Raw genomic sequence first — 23,950 nt, 5'->3', positions numbered from 1 at the left:
ATGCGGTTATATAGAATTGCTTGCAGGGCTGCTGTGTTTGCATCTGCTCATTTATATCACCATCCAATGAGTAGGAATGATATAATTCCAATGCCTTCTCAGCCAATAAATAATTGAAATAGATTATTTGCGGTGACGAGAATGAGTATGGTAATGAGAAATAAGAGAAGGTATTTAAAAAATTGGTTGATATTAGGGTCTGAGTGTATATATCATATTGAAAATTCTATATGGATCATGTGACGAACAATGCTACTGGGACAAATATTATCGAGAAATAATCTATTTTAAAGCTAAGTGATAGTTTGACAGTTTGAATTGTAAGTCAGTGTCAGTTTGAGATAATTATTTCTTGGCCTGTGTGAATGAATATTATCGTGGGAATTATACTAGTGATGAAGGCACATGCGATGGTTGTTTTTACGTAAAGTGGGTAGTTAGAGGTCTTGTAATTGTCAGAGCTTGTCATTATGATGGGGATAGTTAGTAAAAATAGGGTAACTAGTGTAAAGGAAGAGAATAGGTTTATTACTTTTATTTGGAGTTGCACCAATTTTTTGGTTCCTAAGATCAACGGATTACTACCATCCTCTAAAAGTTCAAAAAAGCCATGTTGTTATACATGGGAGCATAGAATTAGCAGTTCTTGCATACTTTTTTGGTAAATAAGAAGGTAATAAACTTCTATTATTAGATTCACAATCTAATTTTTTTTTTAAACTACATTTACAGTATAAGGAGCCTAAAATAATTTTTGGGTTCAGTGATAATAATAATAGGGGTAAAATGTGTAATGATATGAGGGCATTCTCTCGTGTAAAGGAGGGTGAAATGTTATTGATATGGTGAGTATATTTACCTCGTTGTGTTGTAATTAGTATATATAGGGAATATAAGGCAGTAATTACTATATTTAGCCCTATTAGAATAATTGTAATATTGGATCGTGAAAAAGTGGATATTCCTACGAATAGCTCTCCGATTAGGTTAATTGTTGGGGGGAGAGCTAGGTTAGTTAAGCTTGCCAAGAGTCATCAGGTGGCTATTAGTGGAAGGAGTGTTTGCAGGCCTCAGGCTTGTTCGACTGTGAATTCTTTGGTAGTTAGAGTTTGCTAGGCAGAAAAGTATAGATGAGATGAGGCCGTGAGCAGTTATTAGGGCTGTGGCTCCTATATAGCTTCAAGGTGTTTGGATGAGGATGGCTACGATGACAAGTGCTATGTGACTGACAGAGGAGTATGCAATTAGTGATTTAAGATCTGTTTGGCAAAGACAGATTGAGCTGGTCATAATTATGCCCCATAGGGATAATATAATAAAGGGATATGCTATGAATTCGGTAAATGGATTTAGGAGTATTGTGATTCATCGTATACCATATCCTCCTAGTTTTAGTAGGACTGCTGCAAGGACTATGGAGCCTGCAATGGGGGCTTCTACATGGGCTTTGGGTAGTCAAAGGTGGAGGCTGTACAGTGGTATTTTTACTATAAAGGCCGTTCTACATGCTAGTCATATGAAAACATTTGATCAGGAGTTGGATAAAGGTTGCACTCAGTATTGAAGCATTAGGAAGCTTAGGGATTCGATTGTATTTTGGAGGTAGACTAATGTGACTAGTAGTGGAAGAGAGACTGCTAGTGTGTAAAATAGGAAGTAGAGGCCAGTGTTTAGGCATTCTGTTTGATTCCCCCATCGGGTAATAATAGTGAGCGTTGGGACTAGTGTTGCTTCAAATAAAATATAGAAGAGGACTAGCTCTATGGCGGTGAAGGTCATAATTAGAAATAGTTGTAATAGAATTAGTATGGTAATATATAGTTTTTTTCGGGTTAGACTTTCTTTTGATAAGTGGTGTTGACTAGTTATTAATATTTAAGGAAGAAGCCATATGGTTAGAATTAATAGTGGTGTTGACAGGGAGTCAGAGAAAAATAATAATGAGAAGTTGAGGCTGTTATCGCTAAACTGATTTATAAGGAGAAGGCTTGTGAGGCTAATTAATAGGCTATGAGCTGTAGAATTAATTCAGATTATGCTGCCTTTTGATAATCAGGTCAGGGGTGTAAGTATTACTGTGGGAACAATATATTTTAGCATTGAAATAGGTTAAGATTTTGTATGTAATCAGTACCATATGTATTTGCTACTATTACTAGTAATGATAATCCTAGTGCTGCTTCGCAGGCTGCAAAGACTAGTAAAATAATAGGTATCATGCTTGCTAGGGTGAAATGTGAATTTAAGATTATTAGTGTGGCTATTACGAATAGGGATAGTATCATCCCTTCTAGGCATAGGAGTGATGATATGAGGTGGGATCGGTATATTAACAGTCCTGCAAGGGATACTATAAATGCTATTATAATATTTATATATACTCAAGACACTTGGTAGTTATGAATTTAATCATAATCTAATGAGTCGAAATCATTTATTTTATTTTAAACTAAATACCATACTCGGTTCATTCTAATCCCTTTTGGGTTCACTCATAAGCTAGGCTTGCGGCTAGTAGTAAAATGTTAAGAAGAGGGCTATAGTGAGTATTGTGCCTAGGTTATTTGTTTGTGAGGCTCATGGTAGTGGTAGAAGGAGTGCAATTTCTAGGTCAAAAAGAAGGAATGTGATAGACACTAGAAAAAATTTTATGGAGAAAGGTAGGCGGGCTGATCCCGTGGGGTCAAACCCACATTCGTATGGGCTTGTTTTTTCTGAGTAAAATTTAATTTCCTCATTTAATTGGGGAAGTCAGAATGCAATGATAACAAGTAGTGCGGCTAGTGTGAAGTTGGTCAGGAGGGCTAGTATAAGGTTTATTATTCTTTTTCGGGCTGTACCGAAACTAACTGATTGGAAGTCAGCTGTACTAGTTAATACTAAAAGAATATGAGCCTCATCAATAGATAGATACGTAGAGGAAGAGTCATCCTACGTCTGCGAAATGTCAATATCAGGCAGCAGCTTCGAAGCCGAAATGGTGACTGGAAGTAAAGTGAAATTTTAGTTGGCGGAAAAAGCAGACAATTAAGAAAGTAGACCCAATAATAACATGTAGGCCATGGAAGCCTGTGGCTATGAAGAAGCCACATTTACCATTTCAACTCCATCTGAAATGGTAAAAGGTGCTTCATAGTATTCTGAGGCTTGTAGTAGTGGGAAGTAGACGCCTAGTGCAATAGTAATGAATAGAGCTTGTAGTATATGGTTATGGTTTCCCTCTCTAAGGCTGTGATGGGCTCAGGTAATGGAAACTCCTGAGGCTAGTAAGACGGACATATTAAGTAGTGGGGCTTCTAAAGGGTTAAGTGGGTGAATGCCTGTTGGGGGTCAGCAACCGCCTAATTCGGGTGTTGGGGCAAGACTTGAGTGATAGAATGCTCAGAAAAACCCGGTGAAGAATAAGACCTCGGAAATAATGAAGAGGATTATTCCATAACAGAAACCTTTTTGGACAGTTGGGGTGTGGTGTCCTTGGAAAGTACTTTCTCGGATAATATCTCGCCATCATTGATATATTGTAAGTATATTTGTTGTTAGGCCAAGTGTTAATAGGATTGTTGAGTTGAAGTGGAATCATATAATTAAACCAGATGTTATTAGGAGGGCTGATAGGGCTCCTGTGAGAGGTCAGGGACTCGGGTTTACTATGTGGTAGGCATGGGTTTGGCGTGTCATTATGTGTTGTCATGCAGGTATAGGCTGACTAGGAAGGTAAATATGTAGGCTTGAATTATAGCTACTGCAAACTCAAGAATTGTAAGTAGGACTAGAATAATAAATGTGATGAGGGCTGTTGTGGTGCTGATGTTCATTAGTGCAAGTGTGGCCCCTCCAGTCAGGTGAATTAGTAAATGTCCTGCAGTAATATTGGCTGATAGTCGCACAGCTAGGGCAGTTAGTTGAATAAAAAGGCTGATAGTCTCAATAATGACCAGTATTGGAGGCAATGGGGTAGGTGTTCCTTGTGGAAGAAAGTGGGCAAGTGATGCTTTAGTTTTGTTGCGGAAGCCTGTGACTACAGCTTCTGCTCACAAGGGAATGGCCATGCCCAGGTTCACTGATAATTGTGTGGTTGGTGTAAATGAGTGGGGTAATAGACCTAAAAGATTTGTTGATCCAATAAATAAAATTAAAGACATAAGTATTAATGTTCATGTTTGTCCTTTGGCATTGTGAATTCCTGTTATTTGTTTTGATACAAGTTGAAGTACTCATTGTTGGAGGGAAATAAGACAGTTATTCCCCAGTCAATTTGATGTTGAAAATAGTAGGCTAGGGAACATAACGATAAGGGTAGCGAGCGGGAGGCCTAGGATTATTGGGGTAATGAAAGAGGCAAATAGGTTTTCGTTCATTTTGTTTCTCAAGGGGTGTTTTGTTTTTGTGTTTTAGTTAACGTGGGTTCTGGATTAAGATAGAAACTGTGTTTTGAAATTTTTAATTGAAAAATAATAAAGAGAACCAGAAATATTGCTATAATTATTGTAAATCATGTTGATGTATCTAGTTGTGGCATGTCATTAAGGAGAGTATTATGCCCTCAGTCTCTAGCTTAAAAGGCTAGTGCTAATTTAGCTTCTTAACGATTTTATAGTATTGATGCAGATCATTTTTCAAAATATTTTAGTGGGACTAGTTCAAGAACAATGGGCATGAAGCTGTGATTTGATCCACAGATTTCAGAGCATTGTCCGTAATACAGGCCTGGTCAAGTTGACATAAGAGTTGCTTGGTTCAGGCGGCCTGGGATTGCGTCTGTTTTTAGTCCTAAGGAGGGTACGGCTCAGGAGTGTAGTCCATCTTCAGAAGAGACTAATATTCAAATTGTTATATCTGTTGGTAATACAACTTGGTTGTCTACTTCTAATAGTCACAGTTCTCCTGGTTTTAATTCTGATGTTGGAATTATATAGGAATCGAAGCTTAAGTCTTCATAATCTGTGTATTCATAGATTCAATATCACTGATGTCACATAGTTTTTACTGTAAGGGATGGGTTGTTGATTTTGTCTGTTATATATAAAATTCGTAAAGATGGGAGGGCAGTTAGGAGTAGGATAATGGCTGGTAAAATAGTTCAGACTGTCTCTACCTCCTGGGAGTCTATTGTATTGGTGTGAGTTAGTTTTGTTGTTAACATTAATGAGATGATGTAGAGTACTAGCGAGCTAATTAGAAAGACAGTTATTAGTGTGTGATCATGAAAGTGTAGTAATTCTTCTATGATAGGTGATGTTGCATCTTGGAAACCTAGTTGTATGGGGTAGGCCATATGAGGTATACGGGGTTTTCACCTGTCACTTAACTTTGACAAAGTTATATAATGTTTTACTAACACCTCATCAATTGAGAAAGACATAGTGGCTATGATGTTGGCTTGAAACCAGGTATAGAGGGTTCGATTCCTTCCTTTCTTATTTTAAGTTGACGTATGTAGGTCCTTCAAATGTATGATAGGTGGAGGGCACCCATTTAGTCACTCTAAGTTTGTTGTTGTCAGGTCTACAGTCAGGACTTCTCGCTTAGATGCAAATGCTTCTCAGATAATAAAGATTATTAGTATAACTGCTGCTAAAGAGATAAATGAGCTTATAGATGAAATGGTATTTCACATTGTATATGCATCTGGGTAATCAGAATAGCGTCGTGGTATACCGGACAACCCTAGGAAGTGTTGTGGGAAGAAGGTTATGTTTACACCTACAAATATAATTACGAAATGGATTTTGGCTCATGTTGTGTTGAGGGTATATCCTGAGAATAGTGGAAATCAGTGAATAAATCCCCCTATTATAGCAAATACAGCCCCCATTGATAAAACATAGTGGAAATGTGCAACTACATAGTATGTGTCGTGGAGAACAATATCGAGAGAAGAGTTGGCTAGAACAATTCCGGTTAAACCTCCCAACTGTAAAAAGGAAAATGAAGCCTAGAGCTCATATTATAGCAGGTGATCATTTAATGTTACCCCCGTGAAGTATTGCTAATCAACTAAAGACTTTTACTCCAGTTGGGATGGCAATAATTATAGTGGCTGATGTAAAGTAGGCTCGCGTGTCAACGTCTATTCCGACTGTAAATATGTGGTGAGCTCATACGATATTTCCAAGGAATCCAATTGATATTATAGCTCAGACCATTCCCACATATCCAAATGGCTCTTTTTTTCCTGAATAATAGGTTACGATGTGAGAGATTATACCCAACCCAGGTAGAATAAGAATATATACTTCAGGGTATCTGAAGAATCAGAATAAGTGTTGATATAGAATAGGGTCCCCGCCTCCTGCTGGGTCAAAGAAAGTTGTATATAAATTTTGGTCTGTTAATAGTATTGTAATCCTGGCTGCTAGGACAGAGAGTGAGAGAAGTAGCCACACGGCAGTGATTAGTACAGATCACACGAACAGAGGGGTTTGGTATTGTGACATTGCAGCGAGTTTTATATTAATAATTGTTGTAATGAAATTAATGGCCCCTAGAATTGAGAAGACACCTGCCAGGTGTAGGGAAAAAATAGGTCCACTGAAGCTCCTGTATGGGCTAGATTGCCAGCTAGAGGGGAATACAGGGTTCAGCCTGTTCCTGCTCCGGCTTCAACAATAGATGATGCTAGAAGTAATAAAAAAGAAGGAGGGAGGATTCAGAAACTTATATTATTTATTCGAGGGAATGCTATATCAGGGGCACCAATTATCAGGGGAACTAGTCAATTGCCAAATCCTCCAATTATAATTGGCATTACTATGAAGAAAATTATTACAAACGCATGTGCAGTTACAATTACGTTATAAATTTGATCATCTCCGAGCAGGGTTCCAGGTTGACCCAGTTCAGCACGAATCAGTCGTCTTAGGGCTGTTCCTACTATGCCTGCTCAGGCCCCAAATAGTAAATACAGGGTATCAATGTCGTTGTGATTAGTTGAAAATAATCAGCGGTTGATGAACATAGGTAAAATGGCTGAGTGAAACATTAGACTGTAAATCTAAAGACAGGGGTTTAATTCCTCTTTTTACCAAGTCCTGTGGTGAAATTACATGTTGAATTGCAAATTCAAAGAAGCAGCTTCAATTCTTTGATTTACCCCCTGACCTTGGCAGCCTGACCCCTCGAGGGGAGAAAAGGTAGAGAGGAAAGCAACCCAACCTCCCAAGTCTCAGTTTTATACCCCCTGCATTTCAACAGCCGCCCCTAAAATGAGTCGGGGGATATTTGAGGACCCCATCAGCTCATGTATGTGAAATTGCTTGGCTAAGTCATCAATTCCCACCCGAACATGGCAGCTGTAGGACCTGGGTTCAGCTCAGAGCATAGCCTGGGAACCCGTGTCAAGTTCACAAACAGGCTGTGAGCAGTGTGCCTCAGACTGAGGCTCCAGTCCAGGGCATGGCACACCCTCCTGGAAGCGCAGCCGATTGCAAAGGTTCTGCTGTCGAGTTCTGGGCAGGAAGAGGGTGGGCTCCCCCAAAGCCGGCCCTGACCCAGCCCTCTCCCTGCCCACCAGGAGCCTTCCTGATCCCCTACTTCATCATGCTAATATTCTGCGGGATCCCCCTCTTCTTGGTGGAACTCTCCTTCGGCCAGTTTGCAAGTCAGAGCTGCCTGGGGGTCTGGAGGATCAGCCCCATGTTCAAAGGTGAGGCCCAGATGGGGTACACACACACACGGGCCTCTGGGGGACGTGCTGACTCCCCCATTTGTATAAAGACTGCCAACCCCTATGGAACCCGGGTGTTGACCCCAGGTCCACATCAATGGCCAAGGCCAGGGATACATGCTGGGATCCACTGTTTACTTGGCCTCCACCCTCTCCTCCGACCATGTGCATACACAAAAGCCCTTCGCCCGCTTTCCCACTCAGCCCCCAGTTCGCTCTTGCCAAGGCTTTGACCTGCCCCTTCTGTGGCCCTCCACGAAAGCCTGCCCCTTAGACCCTTCAGAATGAGCTTTCCTTCTTCAGCTAGGTGAGTGAGGCTGCTCCTGCCCCTCCCCTCCCCCAGGTGTGCACTACGGCAGGATGGTGGTGTCCACATACATGGGAATGCACTACAGCGTGTTCGTCTGCATCGCCTCCTACTGCAGTAGCCCTTGAAACCCGCCCGACCGCGTGAGCGCGCTGGATGACCCCAACCTCACTGAGAGTCTGCAGCCCCCTGCCCAGCTCGGCAATGTCTCTCAGGCACTCAGCCTGAGCCTCCAGAGGGCAAGCCCCAGCAAGGAGTACTGGAGGTGAGGCCCCCATGGGACCTGGGCTTCTGGGGGTTACCCTGGGAGCCTGTCTTCAGCCCTCCTTCGCCGAAGGGCAGTGGTCTGCAGTCTAGGGAGGGTGCCAGGAATGGAGCAGGGCAGGGGTGTGGGAAGAAATGTAAGGAGCTCACAGCCCACTTCGGGAGAGGCTGTCGCACAGGCTCTGTGAGTTTGTGCGCGTCTTTACACAGCAGCATTGAGGCTCCAGCAGTCAGGCAGGTCAGACGAGGAGGGTCGGGGCAAAGAGGGGTGGCTTCCTAAGCAGAAGAACTCCAGCAGAGGCCCTTAGCTCCAGATGAGCCTGAGGGAAAGCCGTTGTGACGAGGGTAACAGGTGTGTGGGGAACTCACCAGCCCCGTGGTGGCCCACAGGGAGCACGTGACTTCTTGGCGGGCTTATAAGAGGGAAGCGTAGGCCTAGCCCTGCAGAAGCAAAGGAGAGCTGTGGGAGTGTCCTGAGCCCAGAGCTGTCGTCATCAAGCTGTGTTTGGGAAGGGCAGCCTGGCCCCCCTGAGCTCTGCGCTGACAGAGAACGGAGTCCCGGGGCTGGCCTGAAGGGAGGTTGTTGCTGGGGGTGTTTGGAACATCTTATCTCAGCTGGGTGGGTGTGAGGGCACAGCAGGACCTCCTGGAGGAAATTCCCCACGTCCTGTTGGGGAGCTCATGGGAAGAGGGCTTTGTGGGCTGGTGGGCAGACCTCGTTCTTTCATTCCACAAACATTGATGGCGTCCACTCTGATGGGCCCTGTGTGCTCATGGGGTATGAACGGCCCTGAGTCCATGCCACGAGGAGGTCACAGTCTAGAAGGGAGCTGGGTAGTTAAAGCTCTGTGGGGCAGGGGCCTCAGTGCAGGTATATGCAGGGATGTGGTGAGGGCAAGAGCAGGTGATTGAGGAGGCTTCCCTTGGACTTCCCTCAAGGTCCAGTGTCTAAGCCTCCGAGCTTCCAGTGCCTCCACTGCAGGGGGCACAGGTTCAATCCCTCCTCAGGGAACTAAGATCCCATATGCCAAGCATGACACGGTCCAAAACCAAATCATAAACAAAGCCAAGACTTCCCAGAGGAGGGAGAAAGGAAGTAGAGAAGGATTGGGAGACATGGGCAGATGAGCTGCAGCCAGGAGGTGGCAGACTGGAGCTGGGTGTGGGAGCAGGTAGGACAGACTATTGGGACAGAGGAGGCCAGGACTTGAAAAGGCACAGGGCTTGCCCTGCCGGTCAGAGGGTTCGAGCCTTCTGCATGCTGTGATGGAGAGTCAGGGCTGAGCGGCTGAGATCGCAGTGACACTCGAAGTCCTAGCAGGTCCACGTCCTCTAAGCCAAGGGCCAGCACTCAGAGCCTCAGGGCCCAGTGTCCCTGGGCTGCTGCTGCTGCATATGTGCTCAGTCGTGTCTGACTCTTGGCAACCCCGTGGACTGTATGTAGCCTGCCAGGTGCCTCTGCCCATGGAATTTTCCAGGCAAGAATACTGGCACAGGTTGCCATTTCCTACTCCAGGGGATCTCCCTGACCCAGGGATTGAACCAGTGTTTCCTGCATCTCCTGTACTGGCAGGCAGATTCTTTACCACTGAGCCAATTGGGAAGGCCGTGTGCTGTGCTATAGATGTTTAAAGACGGTTAAGATGTGCTCACCATCCTCAAGACTCTTGGTGGAGACCATTGAGCCGTTGCCTCCCAGTGAGGTTTGGGCAAAATTACCTCTGGGCAGATTCAGCCGGTCAGTCATTGGACGGGTCATTTCCTGAACACCAGGTAGGTCCCGAGAACTGTACTCAGAGTAGGGACAGAGCAGGGAGTAAGAGACTCCGCCCACTGAGGTATTCTGCTACATTTGGGGCAGAACACATGGTGTGGACTGGGCAACTTGATCTGGACTAGGGAGAACCTTCTGGAAGGTTGCAGAAGCCCAAAGCCTGGAGATGCTCCAGAAATGATCAGCCCAGGGGCTGTCTTCCAGGGTGGGAGTATTGCTTGGCAAAGCTCAGGAGATTTTATCCAGTGCAATTAGAGGGGAATTTCCCTCCCAGAAAACTAGCCATGGGTCAGGAGGTCCACAGGATGGCCTGCTGAACTCCACTCTTTGTCTGGGGCTGGGGCCAGGCCTCCCTAAGGAACAGGCAGTCCCAGACAGGACTCCTTCCCTTCAGGATGGCTCCCTGCTGCCCCCTCCTGGAGAGCCTAGGGAAGTGACCTTTGAGAGGGCTGCCCAAGCTGGCTTCAGCAAGATGAGGTGAGCCAGCACCCCCATTTCTGGGCACCTACTCTGTGCTTATTGTTGTTTAGGTGCTCAGTCATGTCCAGCTCTTTGGCAACCCCATGGGCTGTAGCTCTCCAGGCTCGTCTGTCCATGGGATTCTCTAGGCAAGAATCCTAGGGTGGGTTGTCATTTCTTTCTCCAGGGGGTCCTCCCAACCCAGAGATCAAAGCCAAGTCTTCTGCATTGGCAGGTGGATTCTTTACCCCTGAGCCACCAGGGAACTATGTGTTAGGCATAGTATATGATATCAGCCCCATTTTCAGATTCAGAGACTGATTCCCAGCTGTTACGGAACTAGGCCGCTGTGCTGTCAGGATATACATGTGTCAGGATACGCATGCCCTGCTAGCCTGGTGCCTAATGTGAATTAGGCCGATGATACTCCGCAGGCTTTCTGGGTCCACAGGCTCCAGCGACCCTTTGGAAAAATGCACAATCTCATCTGAGCCCCACAGCAACCCTATTAGATAGTGCGTGCCGGTTTTATAAAATGTTCCCATTGTACAAGTGAACAAAGCAAATCAAGAGAAAGATTGACTCCTCTAAAGGGAGAAGAGTTGCCAGGGCAGATTTCTGAGCCCACGTCTGCCTTTTGCCTACCCTTGGCCTCCAGCCTTCCCTGCCCTCACCACGTGTTTACAGCATGACTTAGAGTCCTCTGAGAGCTGATCTGATGCCTGCCAGGCGGGCCCAAAGCTCAGGACCAGCCCTCATCTCCCCAGCAGACACCTGACGCCCGATGGGACTTGGATCCCAGCACCCCGCTCTCAGTGTCTTCCTGCCAGCTCTAGAGCCACACAGACCTCACTCAGATCCTGGCTGTGCTGCATAGCAGCTTGGCCTTGTGAGGTCACCCAACCTCTTTACGCCTCAACTGTTCATCCATTAAGTGGGAGTGGTTACAACATCATTCTTGTTATGATCAAGATGTAGCAGAAATCACTAAGAACAAGGGCGGGTACTCAGTAAGCACAGTGATAGCCACTGCTGGAGATGCAGTGCAATAGATGAGAGTGTCCTATTCTCAAGGCGTTTACCATCTGGTTGGGGACATTAAAAAATAATACAGAATAAGTCCAGAGATGTTATGTGAAAGCCAACTTGTAAATATGTGGGTTCTGAAAGTTTTTCAGTTAGTTGTTTGGTCTCAAAAGCATATGGTCCAAAACCAAAACCAAACACTAAATATGGTGCCATAAAAAGAAAGTTAGAGTTCAGAAGATTAGCCGTCCAAACTCTCTAAACCCTTGTATTGTATGCTGAACTCTTGCCATAAGAAAATAATACAAAGCACTACCAGTTTAACATATGTAACTAGACAAAGGTTTGAGAGAGTCTTTTGAGCAAGGAATGGGTTCTTTCCTTTGAATGCTGGTGCTTAAAGTAAATCACCTCTCAGCTGTAGCAGTAAGAACCGGTGGCTATTCTGGAAGGCAGAGCCTCCCAACACAACTTGAAACTGGGCATCATAACTTCATAACTTTACGATGTGCCCTACCTAAGTAGTGTACCAGTGCGGTCGGGCTTGGGCAGCCCAGAATCTCCAGCCTTCAGCTTTGAGTGACCTTGTCTATTTGCCCCATGGGCCCAAACTATTTTCTTCTGCATGTCCCAGAGGGAAAAAGATTGGAAAGCACAGCCGCAAGGGTCCAGGAGCCACTCCTGGGAGGAGGGCGTGGATCTTATTCATCCCTTTATCTTTGGTTCCCCCATGGACTGATCACCTGGAGAGTTTCTCACCCTGATGCCTGTTGAGCGAACCAACCCAGAGGCAGGAGTTTGGCAGAAGAGGGATGTGTTGGTCGGCGCCCTCTGCAGGTCACAATGTGAAGGGCAGCCTAGGGGAAGATGTGCGGCAGAAGAGGCCTGCTAAGGTGCTTGGGAGTCTGACAGTGGGGTGAGCTGAGCAGACAAACCCGGACCTGGCAACACTGTCCCGTGAGGGAGCAGGCTGACCACCCATCACACGGTGTAAACATGCTTTCATGAGGTTTGAGAACTGAGTTGGAAAAAAAGTAAAAAGAGCTAAGATTATAGGACAGCCTATGAGCTATACTGAGAAGTCTTCACTGAAAGAGGGGAAAGAAAGGAGCCTGTATTTTTCTAAATTTACCTATAGATCATCCTAGGTTGAAGTTAGGATGCCCATTTTCAAGATGAGGAGACTGAGGCTCAATCGTTTGTCTCTTGCTCATCAGTTCTAGCCTGGACAACTCCAACAGCCATGCCAGTCCCCCTCCAGATACTCCCCTTTATACTTCCCAGTCCATTTTCCATGATGTGAATTCATTCACCCATTCAGCAAATGCTGTTGGGCATGCCTCTTGTTCAGATGTGTTCAGAATTTCAAGATGGCAATGGCAGGACGCTAAACCAAGCACAAGGCCCTTCTAAGCACGGGGCCCTGTGTGCCTGCACAGATCTCACATCCATGTGGACGTGTGGAGGTCTGGGGAAAGAGTATGCCAGACAGGGAAGAGCATGTGTAAAGGCCCTGAGGTGGGAGTGTGCCTGGCACATTTCAGGAACAACAAGGAACCCAACGCAGCTGGAGCAGTAAGTAAGAGGGGAAGGAGCAGGAGGAGAGGAGATCTGAGAGATGGCAGTTAGGAGATAGTGGATCGTGAAGGGCTTTGTAGACGCTGTTTGGACTTTGGTTTTTCCATGGCCAGAGATGGGAGCTGCTACAAGGTTGTGAGCCAAGGAGAGGCCCTGAGAGACCTCTTCTAAAAACCCTCCAGGAGCTTCTCATTGCTCTCAGAATAAAATCCAAACTTCTCCATCTTGACTTCACAACTTCTCTTGATCTTGTTCCTTCCTATCTTCATCCTTCTCTATTCCCCTCTCCTTCTTCTCCAGCCTTCCGGAGTTACTGACATGCCCAGGCAGTTCCTGACCCTGTCCTGCTGGGTCATGACCTGACCCTGACCCATGCCCTCAGTCAGGCATGTGCTTTTATTTCTCTTCACCCACTTTCTCCCCATCCTTCAAACTTTGGCTCAAGCGGCTCCTCTTCTAGGAATACTTCCAGTGTGTTCCTCCCCATGGGGTTAGGATGCTCCTGGCAGTGCCCACAATACCTGATTTAAGTCAACATGCCTAGCATCTAGCAAGGGCTTGGCACATCAATGTCCAGTAGATTGAAGAAACACAGCTGGCATGGCATAGGGCTCCAGAGAGAGTCATGCACACTCAGGAGAGGACTTCAGGTTCAAGTCTAGGCTTGTGTGCTCCAGTGTGCATGCTAAGTCGCTTTAGTCATGTCCAATTCTTGTGACCCCATGGACTATAGGCCTGCATGCTCCTCTGTCCATGGGATTCTCCAGGCAAGAACAGTGAAATGGGTTGCCATTTCCTCCTCTAGGGGATCTTCCCAACCCAGAGATCAGAGCCATGTCTCGTACGTCTCCTGCATTGACAGGCGGCTTCCTTACCACGAGTGCCGCCTGGGAAGCTTCCGTCTTTCCTCAGTACTCCACTGCCTGCCTCTCTCCATCTGAGTTGGAGGACTGGTGTGGGTGAAAAGGTCACAGAAGGCTTCCTGGAGGAGGTGATGCCAGATGGGGTGCGTCGTCTGGAGGAGAGGGCCTTCCTAAAGGAAAGGCCTGGGCAGGGTCTGAGCGGGGACAGGGAGACCTCCACACCTCAGGGGCTGAGGAAGCTAGCCCAGGCCTGGGGTGTGGCCTGCAGGCACTCTCGAGGATCCTGGGAGAGGCCACAGGCAGAGAGGCCTGGGCAGGCTGGGGCTGGGGCCTCGCCAAGGCTCCCATTGCAGAGAAGCCGGCTGCTGGGACTCCGTGAGAAAGGAGGGAGCTGCCAGGCTGGGCCCTGGGCCTTGGGGATGTGTTGCTGGACGGTGCGGCTGGCCCTCAGTGACAGCGTGTCCCCTTCTAGGCTCTACGTGCTGAAGCTGTCGGATGGCGTTGGAAACTTCGGGGAGGTGCAGGTGCACCTCCTCAGCTGCCTGCTTGTCTCCTGGGTGGTCGTCTTCCTCTGCCTCACGCCAGGGGTCAGGTCTTCAGGGAAAGTGAGTCCCCTCCCTCCAGGATCTGTGCCCACCCAGAAATCTGCCTCCCGTGCCTGGGTTTTGTGTGTGGAGGGGTGGGTGGGGGCATGATGAAAGCATGTAGGCGGGAAAGAGGGACCAGAGGACCCGTGGTGGTTGAGGGGGCAGGTTGGGGGGTGGAGTGGGAAGAGCCCAAGGAGTCCAGTGGGGCCCCTCTCACCCCCAGGTGGCGTACTTTACGGCCACATTCCGCTACGTGGTGCTGACCATCCTGTTCGTCCGTGGCGTGACCCTGGAAGGAGCCTCCACGGGCATCAAGTATTACCTGACCCCACAGTGGGACAAGATCCTGGAGGCCAAGGTGGGCTGTGGGTGGAAGGTGACCTGGAGGGACGGGGAGGGGCAGAGAGGCGCCAGCCTCTGAGCGCAGCTCCTCCTGCAGGTATGAGGGGACGCCGCCTCCCAGATCTTCTTCTCACTGGGCTGCGCGTGGGGCATCTCATCACCATGGCTTCCTACAACAAGTTCCACAACAACTGTTACCGCTGAGCGTCTCTCCGCCAGCGCTGGGGCTGCCCTCTGTTCTGCCCTCTCTGCAGCCTGACCCTGCTTCCCCCAGACCCAGCAGATCCAGTGAGGCCTTCTGGCCTGCCAGCACCCTCCCTTCCACTCACCGCCTTGAGATCCTGGCAGTGCCGGGTCTGGTTCCAGTCACTGCAGAACAGAGAGCACTTAGGCAGAAGAGAGATGGGGTGACAATAGTGATGCCCTAGGGGTCTGTAAGGACTCAAGAGCCTCACGCCCACTTAAAGAGGCCCAGAACAGACCAGAGAGGAGATTGGGGGTACTTTTGTTCCTAGAAGTTTCCCTGTCTCAAGTCTGCTGACCCAAATTGGGCAGGAGGAACTAAGCTGCGTGTCCTGACCACGTGTTTGCCTCCCCATTAGAGACAGTGTCATCATCAGCGTCACTAACTGTGCCACCAGCGTCTATGCCGGCTTTGTCATCTTCTCCATCCTGGGCTTCATGGTCAATCACCTGGGTGAGGACGTGTCCCACGTGGCAGACCAGGGCCCGGGCCTGACACTCATGGCATACCCAGAGGCCCTCACACTGCTGCCCGTTGCCCCACTCTGGTCCTTGCTGTTCTTCTTCACGCTCATCTTGATGGGGCTGGGCACTCAGGTACGACATGCGGGACCCGGGCCTGTGGCTTAGGGCAGGAGGAGGCGGGGCCAAGGGTAGGCCCCTGCTCTGATGGCCGTATCCTGCAGTTTGGCCTCCTAGAGACGCTGGTCACAGCCATTGTGGATGAGGTAGGGACTGAGTGGATCCTGGAGAGAAAGATGTATGTGACCTTGGCCGTGGCTGTGGCTGGCTTCCTCCTGCGAATCCCCCTCACCAGCCAGGTAAGAACCAAGGGAAAGGCTGGGCCGGAGTTGCCAGGGTGTGGGGTGGGGGGAAGACAGCAGAGAGAAGGGGACCGTAGCCTCAGGCACACCCAACTCAGCTGCCCACTGGCCCGCAGGCAGGCAGGTACTGGCTGCTGCTGATGGACGACTATGCGGCCAGCTACTCCTCAGCCGTCGTCGCCTGTGTCCTGTTGTGTGTCCATCATGTACATTTCTGGTAAGTGCCCAAGCTTCCACGGCCTCCCGTGTCCCAGCCCCTGGCCTGCTCAAGCTGTTCTGTGGTCTGCTGACCTCCATCTCTCCAGGGCACCAGATCTACTTCGAGGACATCCAGATGATGCTGGGGTCCCCACCGCCCCGCTTCTTCCAGATCTGCTGGCACTTCATCTCACCAACTATCATCTTTGTAAGTTCCTCGCTGGTCCCTCCTCTGCTGCCCCCATGGAAAGCATCCTTCTCTTGAGAACCAGCCAAGGAAGAGCACGAGCCCAGCCATTAGCCCAGAGCTCCCCATGGGGGCTCCGCACCTACAGCTCTGGTCACTGGAAGTCTGAGCGTAGCTGTATAGAGTCAGACAGGTGTGGAGACTCAGAATCACCCAAGCCCTGGCCTTGGGTTAGGAAGGGAGCACAGGGCCCTGTATTTGATGGAAGACAGTGCCTAGCTTTAGAAGAGGAAAATAGACTGGCAGCAGCTGAGAGCCGGCCCTCCCTCCCTGGTATTTCCACCTGGCGTGCTCACAGAGGAGCCTCGGGAATCATAGCTGACCTTGGCGTTGGCCTCTGACAGCTTCACTGAGCTCGTGTCTCCAGTCCCTCGTGGCCGAGGTGCTTGGAGTGCTCAGGGTGTGTGGTGTGAATGCGTGTTCCAGAAGCAGGCTGTGCAAGTCAGGTATCAGTGCAGGATCCGGGACACCCTCCTGAGCCACCCTGGAATAGGCTGGCTTGGGAGGGGAGTTCTGGGTTTCCACCAGTATTCAACGCCTGGAAGGGCAGACCCCCCAGCAGGGAGTGGAAGTGGTGGAGGGAAAGCCCACCATGACCAGGAACAATACACTAAGTCTCATGATACAGCTCTCCATGGTTTCATTATTATCCCCACTTTACAGATGAGGAAACTGAGGCCCTGAAATGTTAAGTAATTGACCCGAGGTTATATAGCTTCTAAGAGTCAGAGCCCTCATGCGAAGCAATTGGTCTGATCTGGAGCATGTGTGCTGGGCCCATGCTGCACTAGAAACAAGTTTAGGAGTAGGAGTGGTCTGTGGACTACAAACCTTCTGATTTTGTTTGTTTATGATCAGGGTGAGAAGGCGGGGGCTGGGGTGAGGGGTGGGGGTGGGGCAGGGATTTGCTAGTGTAATGGTCCCACCACAGAGAAGAGGCAGGGCTGTCTCTGAGTGACAGAGGGGTCAGCCCGATGGTCAGGGCAGTGTCTGGCATCGTGCCCCCGGTCGTGCCAGTTCCTCTGTGCCACAGAGAGGTCAGCACCGGATTTCCACATTGGCTCATGTTTCTGGAAGAGAAAAAAAAAAAGACCCCTGAGGGCTGAGGCCTCCATCGCATGGGGTGTGGGATCTTCCCAAGCCTGGCAGAGGCACCAGCTCTGGCCACTGGCCCAGCTTGGAAACAGGAGCAGAGGAAGTGTCTTGTAAGAGGTGGGAGGTGGGGGAGGGCAAATGCCACAGCCAAGGGCTGTGCCCTCGGGGGTTGTGGCTTTGGCCCAGGACCTGCCATGGGGGAGCTCATCCTCCAGGGCTCCCAAAAAGCTGCCGCCCTGTGGGGAGACCCAGGGCGCCGCCCAGGCAGGGCAGGAGGCAGCAGGCAGCCCGGGCCCGGTGTCTGCAGGAAACTCAGGCAACGCCCGCAGCATCCTCTCTGTGTTCGGAAAGCCAGGCTGGATTCACCTTCGGGTGAGGATGCCAGGCTCTGTGGACCGCGTGCTTCTGGGCTGTTAGTTTTCTTTGGGAGCCTTTACTTCATAGAGCTGAAAAGGTTTTTTTTTTTTTTTTACAAAGTCCGTCAGCTCAAATAAAGAATTTGTCCACACGTTAGATCAGGCCTAGTTCCATTCAGAAAACGAGTTATAAACTCAGCTCTAAGTGCAGCATCCCCCGGATGCAGGTCTTGACTTCTCGAATTTAGTCACTAAAAAGGCTGGAGGGGCCTGAGCTCCAGGACATGGCTGAAGGCTTGGGAGGTGTATGCTGAGGCCTCCTGGCAAGCAGCACACATTGTCCCAGGCCCTCCAAGTGGCCCATGAACCATCTGCCCATCTTTCTGCTTCCTGTCGTATTTTTGTTGCTGCAACCCTAGGCTTTATCTCTGCTGTCCCTCGGCTCTTTCCAAAGTGGTTCTGAGAGTACTCCCAGCCTGACATGGCTTCTAGGCTTCAGAGCCTCCCCCGGCTGTCCATTGCTGTCTCTGCAGCCATAGTCTGGCAGGACTTCTCCCTTTCCTTTCCCCCATTGCTCCCACCTCCCTGCATAAGTCAGTTCAGATCAGCACATGAGATTGTGCCAGGCGCCTTGCTAGGCACTGGAGACCTAGAGCTGATGCAATCCCAGGAGCTCCCAGGTCTGGAGGAAACATTCAAAAATTGCCTCAGTTCAGTTCAGTCGCTCAGTTGTGTCTGACTCTTTGTGACCCCATGAACCGCAGCACGCCAGGCCTCCCTGTCCATCACTAACTCCCGGAGTTTACCCAAACTCATGTCCATTGAGTCGGTGATGCCGTCCAACCATCTCATCCTCTGTTGTCCCCTTCTCCTGTCCTCAATCTTTCCCAGTATCAGGGTCTTTTCAAAGGAATCAGCTCTTCGCATCAGGTGGCCAAAATATAGGAGTTTCAGCTTCAGCATCAGTCCTTCCAATGAACACCCAGGACTGATCTCCTTTAGGATGGACTGGTTGGATCTCCTTGCAGTCCAAGGGACTCTCAAAAGTCTTCTCCAACACCACAGTTCAAAAAATGCTTAGTAGATGGAAAATGCCATTGAAGCCTTAAAGGCCACAGATTCGGCCTTACTTCAGCAGGCAGTGGGGGTCACTGTAAGTCTTTGAGTAGAACTGACTTTCAAGGGCCCCGGCAGCTGAAGAGTTTCTTGCCTGCTTCAGGATTATCTGAAAGCCAGACCCCTCCCCTTCCACAGTGCCCACCTGCCCATCATACCCTGGACCCCTGGTGCCATCAGCTTCTTCCGCTATGCAAACATTGATGTCACCCCTGCCTCCCTGAAATGCTTCTTTCTAGTCTGGGAAACGAGAGGGAGGGGAGCAGTGCTGATAGGAGGCCTAAGGCCTGGGTGGGGCTGGGCAGGACTCATGCTCACTCCCAACCCCCACTCTTTGCAGTTTATTCTCATCTTCCTGGTGGTCCAGTACCAGCCAATCACCTACAACCAATACAGATATCCAAGCGAGGCTGAGGCCATTGGCTTCCTTATGGCTCTGTTCTCTGTTATCTGCACTCCATTCTACGCCCTGTTCCACTTGCACAGAACAGATGGGGACGCCCTCCTCCAGGTGAGGGGTGGGGACAGGGGCAGCCAGGTGAATCAGAAGGGGGTGGATGGCTGGATGCTGCTCCAGGGCTCCCTTCTGATGCACTCTGCCTGCCTGTCCCTCCCCCATGCCTACCTCTCCTGCAGCGCTTGAAAAACTCAACCAGGCCAAGCAGAGAATAGGGTCCTGCCCTCCTGGAGCACCGAACAGGGCGCTACGCCCCCACCATTCCACCCTCCCCCGAAGATGGGCTTGAGCTCCAGCAGCTGCACCGGGACAAGGCCCAGATTCCCATGGAGGGCAGTAATGACTCCAGCCGTCTGCAGGACTCCCGGATGTGAGCACGCTGCTGGGGGGAGTGCCCCACCCCACCCTGTGCTCCCAACACAGAGACTGGGGAGACAGTGGATAGGTGTCACCGCCTGCGCCCACCATGCCCTGGCCGGGGGTGGCCCCTGTCTCCTTGGCCACCACTGCTAGCATGGTCATTGTTCACGTGCCACAGTGCCCCTGCCCGCGTGCCCCAACCAGTCTCTGGAGCCAAACTCCTCCCCCCAAGCCCCACAGTGTCCGTCCTCCGTGCCCCTCTGTGCAGTGACAGCCCCGGAAGAGCCGCCTCTAATCCTCTGTAGCAGTGACGGTGCGCTGCCCACGCCCAGCCGTCTGCGTTCCACTAGGCTTTTGAAGTTCATAGGTTTTAATGAAATTTCTATTCTTGTTTCTGAGCTGCTGCTGTGCTTTGTCTGGGTCCTCCAGGGGGATATGAAGCAGGGCTGGGACAAGACCTCCTCCTGCCAGGCCTGTGGGGGGATGCCTGGGAGGAGAAAGGCCCAGAGACTGCGACAGTCAGGACCGGACACTGAGGACCTGGTGAGAAGGTAGGGTGGGGGCCACACAGACAGACAGGCAGACAACAGTGGAATCCTGGGGAGGGCTCATCCTAGACTAGATCAGAAGGGGGCTGGACCCTGCGGCTGAAAGAGAGCAGGAGCAGACAGGACGCGTTCCAGCCGAAGCTGAAGCCTCCTTCCTGAGCAGCCCTTCAGGGTGGGGCCTGGGGCGCTGCACTGGGTATCAGGGTAGAAGCTGGCCTTTTCCCGGGGAGGCACTGAATCTTCCGTCCCCAGCGGCAGATGGGGGCCAGGCCGCGAGGTTTGGGGCAGTGCTGCAGAGGGCGAGTGGGCAGGCAGCACTGGAGAAGCCTGGCTCAAACTCCAGCAGCCCCGTGGAGGCAAGGCAGGAGTCCGGTGCCCTGGCTGGAGGACCCCAAGGGCTGTGACCTGAATGGGAGGGAGTAGCTGTGAGGGGGCCGTGGCCTGCCCCGCAGCCTCTCCCATCCAGCTTTCTGTCTGCTCTGGGTTACCTGTGGCTGGGGGAGACACAGGAAGGCCTCAGGGGTGCCTGCGGCTCCTGTTGCATGGCTGCCTTCTATTCCTTGAGCTCTGGAGGAGAGGTTCTGCCTGAGACACAGCACCCAGTCTTCCAGGGTGTGTTACAACAGCAAGGTGGGACGGGGTGGCGGGAAGTGGGGGGAGCGGAGCGCTGGGTGCTCTGGGGCCTGCCTGGTCCTCACCTACCAGGGTGGGCTCTAGGCTTGCCTCAGAGGGCTGAGGGGCCCCTGAAGACTCGTCTCCAAGCAGCGCTGCAGGGAGAGCTGGCTCAGTGCTTGGCTTTAAAACGAGCAGGGCAGGACTGGGCAGGGTGCCCAGGCCAGGATCCCCACGGTGGGGCGGTGGGGCGCAGGAACTAGCCTGTGCAGTCTCTTCCTCCTAACCACCTGGGGGCACTCCTGAGAGGAACACCAGCCTCTCCCTGAAAAGCTGAGCTTGGCAAGGGGGTGGCAGGCCTGAACCCAGACTTGGGGAAGAGAAGGTGGCAAAAGACCTAGGCCGACCCAGCAATTGATCTGAAAGTGCTGACCTCGGACTTAGGGACTCAACTGGGATATGGGTTCATGCACTTAAGGATCACACACATAAGTATGCACACAGGAAAAACGGACCCAGGGTTCACACAGCCTCTGCAAGCACAGACACACGTGTGTGTGAATCTCACGCCCTGGGTGAGACACAGGGGTGTCTACGCTCGGCAGAAGGGCTGGGGGTGGGTCGGCCCAGGATTGTAGCTCACCTGCAGGATGGGAGTCTCCCTCTCTAGTGCACGGCACTCTTCCTCATGGAGGGTCTTGGGACATGGACAGGGCAACAGCGGAAGCAGCGCTGCAGGCCCGGGTCTCAGCAGAGCCCTCCATGTGGTCCCAGCCTCTGGCCACCCCAGGAACCTCCTATCCCAGTCCACCTCTCCCTCTGCTGCCCTCATGCTGTTACAGCACAACCTGGCAGCCCTGCCAGCCTCTTCCTGGGCAGGGTGTGTCCTCTCTTCTTGCCTGCCTCCCAGTGCCCACCCTGAGGAGCATTCTCTCTTCTACACGATAGGACTAGACTTGCGGGTTCTCCTGCCTCCATTCTCTCCCGCATCACAGCCCTGCCCCTACTTTAAAAACTCTTCTGTGTGTCTCCCCACCTCCCAGGATAAAAGTCCTCAGGCCAAGGCCCGTGTCAGCATCTGTACTTGACTGATTCCTGGCAGCATCCTCATCGGCATCCTGCCCTTTCCACCTCTCAGCCCCACTCTCCTGGGTCTCCCAGCCAGGTGTGTTCCCTCCCTTCTCCTCCCAGTAGTCCCAGTACATCAGGGTCCATCTGCAGTCCCACCCTCCCTGTCTCCACCCTCACTGCACACACTCGGGGGCCTCACCACAGGTGTCCAGCAGCCTGGTGAATGTGGGACACGTTCAGCTGGTCCTTGATCACTCTGAGGTCCCGGTGACAGCTGCTGGCAAATGAAGTCAACCTCACTCTCTCATGCTGCTTCACCCCAGGGCTTCAGGACACAAAAGCCATTTCTCGTAGACAAATTTGTGTTTTCTCTCAAAGGCAATACAAGATGGTACTAAATGGAGGAGATCTAGAGCCTGGGATTGCACACGGGTTCTGCTACCCTTTATTGTGTGTGAGTCTGGGAAAGTCAATCATCCTTTTTGAGCTTTAGTATCCTCATCTGCAAAATGGGGACATCACTCCCTTCCTAAGGATGTGTGAGACACAAATTGCTACCATTCACCGACGAACACGCTGCTGCTCGTTTATCTCATTCAGTCCCTAGCCCTCTCTAACACAGTCCTCGCAGTCTGGCTATCCCAGCCTGAGAGACAACCGGCCACTGGATGAAGTCTTTCCTTCCACTCATATCTGCACGTAGTTCTCCCTGTTCCTACAAAGTGCTTCTCTTTCTGTCTGTCTGGAAGCCTGTTCCTCGTACTCTAAAACCCAGCTCGAACCAAGCTCCCAGGATTGACAACGTGTTTCCTGGGCCTCTGAGCCCTCATGGGCTGACCTGTACCACAGGTGGCTGTAGAAGTGTCAGTCCCACACCAGGAACTCCTCCATGCCCTCAGGTGGGACCTACCAGCCAGCTGGGGTCCTTTGCCCAGCAAGGCAGATCCCTCCTCTCCTACTACTGTATCTGGGTTCACCAGCTCTCATCTGGAACATCTGTTCTGGCAAATCACGCCTGGGCTCCTCCAAGGCAAAGTGCAGGACCCTTGGGGCTATGCTGAACACAAGCGTGGGTCTGGTCCCTGCAGGAGATACATAAAGGCGATTCGGGGGCTCCTTCCAGGGAACCACAGGAAAGGCGACCCTGGCCCCTTGTCAGTTGGCAGGCTAGCCCATCTGAGTTCTGGAGACAGGGCCCACACCCAGGTTTGGAGCTCCAACCTGCCCTCACAGATGGCCTTCCGGTGGAGACCTTGAAGCAGCTGCAGCAGTTCCTGGCGCACAAGATCTCTTAGGAGGGGCTGTGGTGCCAGAAGGGAGCAGAGGAAAGAAGTGGGGCGCGATCCGGAGGCTTGGACAGATCGAGCCTCTTGGAGCAATGATGCTAACATCACTACCTGAAAGGAGAGCTGGGACACCTCGGCCACTGCGGAGGGAAGTGAAGGGAGGCAGCGAAGCTGGGGGAATGAGGCGAAGGGCAGTTCAATTGGAGAGGGTCGGGCAGACAGTGAGATCCTCCAAGAGCTCGAGAGTTACAGGGACCCGTCGAAGGTGAGAAAATCATCCGAGTCGTGGGACAGGTTTGCCGTGGGGCCCACTTTCCTACGCCCCACCTCTGCCCGTAGCTCCAGGCTCAGATCCACTGTCGTCTCCCCTAGAATCCTCCTCTCTTCGGGCAGCTCCAGGAGCGGAACGTGCTCTTCCACCAGTTCCCACAGCGACTGCGAGTCCCCAGGCATGGCCCGCCCGCGCCGCTGCGCCCCCAGAGGTGCGGTCGCACCCTTGGACCTGTGCGACCACAGCTCGGAGCGCTGGGTTACTGGTATACTGCTAGTCAGTCGCCCAGGGCCGGGCACACCCACTCACGCCTCGCCCGGGTCCGGGTCTCACAGGCCACGCCCCCAGCCCGTCACTCGGACCGGCCTCACCCAAACCTCATTCCCTTCTGCCGCCCGTC

The 23,950-nt window shown here is 51.0% G+C and overlaps 2 pseudogenes; one reads left to right on the top strand and one right to left on the bottom strand.

Moving 5' to 3' along the window:
- The first annotated feature begins 6,950 nt into the window (after positions 1 to 6,950).
- Positions 6,951 to 20,153, top strand: LOC122448894 (annotated as a pseudogene).
- Positions 20,054 to 23,732, bottom strand: LOC122448893 (annotated as a pseudogene).
- Positions 23,733 to 23,950: the final 218 nt, after the last annotated feature.

The sequence above is a fragment of the Cervus canadensis genome, chromosome 10 (assembly GCF_019320065.1).
Source record: "Cervus canadensis isolate Bull #8, Minnesota chromosome 10, ASM1932006v1, whole genome shotgun sequence".
In the NCBI taxonomy this organism is placed as follows: Eukaryota; Metazoa; Chordata; class Mammalia; order Artiodactyla; family Cervidae; genus Cervus; species Cervus canadensis.
This window is presented reverse-complemented; position numbering and strand designations above follow the sequence as displayed.